The following is a 2,731-nucleotide window of genomic DNA, read 5'->3' as shown; positions in this document are numbered from 1 at the left end:
AAAAGAAAAAAAGAAAAAAAAAGAAAAAAAAAGGGGGAAAAAAAGGGATAGTAATAAAAAATGAATGGTCCCAGGCCACTCCTCGAGATTTGCCAAACGCTAACGGGAAGCTGAATTTCTGTTCCTTTCGGACCTCTCCTTCTGCCTCCAAATAATTGTTCAGGCTCCTGATCCTGTCGTGACTCAAACTTCATCGACCACGGCTTTTCGTTTAAGCAGACCTTTGCCTCTTTGCTTGCCCACGTTTTGTACCTTTCGGTTTCTGTCATGAGACTTTCACGAGCAAGAAATACAGCCTCAAAGTGAACGGTTAAATACACCCGCACGCTTTGAGCGACCCTTATTTATTATCGTTTACTTAGACATTTTTAATTCCTGTTTATAATTCTTGTTTTCCTAGTTGTCGGGTTGTTTCGGGTTTTTTTCCTTGTAAAGGTATTTCGGTATCTGGGGGGGGAAAAAAAATCTGTACCCTTTTGCTTTCTTTTGTAATACTAATTATTATTATTATTATTATTATTATTATTAATATTATTGTACTTTTGAACTGTGCAATATTGTACGATGATTCTTAAAGCACTGCTTTTATTTGAATGGTGAGGAAAGGGTTTTTAGCATTGTAAAATTGCGTTTCTTCATGTTGTGCAAAATAAATAAAAGAGAATTAAGGGGGAAGGAAAGTGAGAAGAGAGGAGCAGGGCATGGGAATTAGCATCAGCCCAGCTTATGCGAATAAATAAGGGAGATTCGGTGAGCTGGGCGCTTTAAGTGAAGGACAATCAACTTTAGGGTAATTTTAATTTATTTGATATGATGTACAGTTTTCTTCTAAAGTCCATTGAGTACGTGGATTTTAATAGGCAGAAATCAAGCGAGGAGTGGACACCTCTAGTCTCTCTCTGTCTTAGTGTCTGCTCACCTGTTGTCTGACAATTGTTTGCTGTCTTCCCAAGGGTTTGGGTTGGTTGGTTTCTTTTCTTTGTTTCATTTTAAATTTTGTTTCCCCCTTTCGGTTGTACTGTCTGCCCTCTCGCTTTCTGTTAGGGATCGGTCCTATTTTTAAAACAGCCTATATTGTTATAAACTTAATGTTGTGGTGGAAAAAAAAAATCAATAAAACCCGTTCCTTATCATTTTTAAAGTGTGGTTTCGGGCGGAAAAAAAAAAGAAGATAAATAAACAACAATAAAATATGAAAAAAAAAATAGAAACAACAAAACCAAATAACCCAAGGGGTTGTCTGTGAGCGCTGCCGCCTTGCTCGGCCGGGGCTGCGGGCCGGGGCACGGAGCCGATCCCGCCGGGGCTCCTTGGAGCGGGTATCCAGAGGCTCCCTCCGCCGGGAAGGGGATGGGGAGCGTGGGGACTTTTCCCAGCCCCAGCGCAGCGGGGTCACGGTGCCCGGGTTACCCCGAGCGAGGGCTCGCAGCCTCCCGGGGAGCTCCCCGGGAACTCGCGGGGGCAGCGGGGGGGCCCTTCCCACGGGAGCGCCGCCTCCCCTCCCCGAGGGCTTCCCCAGAACTTCTGGCCGCCCCTTCCTCTGCGCCCCCCGGTGCTGCCCTTCCCTTCCCTTTGCCCCCCCTCCTCCGGGGGCTGCCGCAGGGTGTCCAACCCCCCCGGGCTGCACCCTCTGCCCACGGCCGGAGCCGTCACGCGTGTTAAAACCCCCGGCAGGGTTATTTGGAGAGAGGATCGCTCTCCGCTTCCCGCAGATTGGCCCGAATCGACGTGTTGATAGCGCCGAGGGCAGGATTTGGGGCCAAAGAAATCAAAATAAAACTCAGCGTTGCGAAAAGATAATCCCGCGTTTTCTTTTCGTTTGGGATAAAAACCGTGGCAATGGGTCGTAAATGAAAAATAAACAGAGTTTCGGGGTCAAAATACGGTGCTGGCTGTGTCGCCTACAAACAGAGCGATGCCTTTGCTGTTTGCAGTACCAACTTTGGGACAAGTCGCTTGCAGCCCATTAAAAATATTGTTGTCATAGTAAATACGTCTTTCCATTTTACAGCGCGGCAGCACGATGTTATCAAATGGCAAGGAAAAAAAGCTCATTTATTTCTGGTCAGCGCTCAGAAAACGATTCTGGACCCTCCTGGCCCTTCCCCAGTAGAGCAAGGAGCCGATGGACACCAGCGCGGCTCCGGCCCCGCAGCGCGGCCTCTGAGCGGGTGCGGGCAGCTGGCACCGGCTCTCCGTTCCCGTCCCGGGACTGTCAGGAGCATTTCCCAAGGGAACGGTGATCTTGGTGGGGTTGATGGGGCCCGGCAGGAGTATTTTTTTTTTTTTAATTAAGGGAAAAAAAAAAAAGAAACCAAGCAATCTAGGCAGATCCCAGCTTTTCTGCTTCCCGCTGCCCTTGCACAGCGCGGGATCGACAGCAGGCAGATGCTGTGAAACCTTGCGGTGAAGTTGGGCCGTGGGCCGAGGGCCTGTGAGCCCGGTCCGCTGCCCCCCGAGCCACCCCTCTCCCGCAGCCGGAGTTTTCCCACAGCCCGGCCGGGAGGGATCGCTTGGAGCGGGATGCTCCTTTCTCTCCGCATCCTCAGCAAGCCGAGCCTGGCACTCAGGCTTTTCGCAAGCCTTCCAGAAGTGTCCCCAAACTCCATCCCATCCCTCAACGCCCCAACGAAACGGGAAGCGAAGGGTTCCGTTCCTCCCTTCCAGGGAGATGCCACCGAGCGAGGGCCCCGCCAGCCCCGGCTGTCCCCCCCGCGCCGCGCCCCTCCCC

This window comes from Corvus brachyrhynchos, unplaced genomic scaffold (assembly GCF_000691975.1).
Source record: "Corvus brachyrhynchos isolate BGI_N302 unplaced genomic scaffold, ASM69197v1 scaffold499, whole genome shotgun sequence".
NCBI lineage: Eukaryota > Metazoa > Chordata > Aves > Passeriformes > Corvidae > Corvus > Corvus brachyrhynchos.
Note: the sequence above shows the minus strand (reverse complement) of the source record.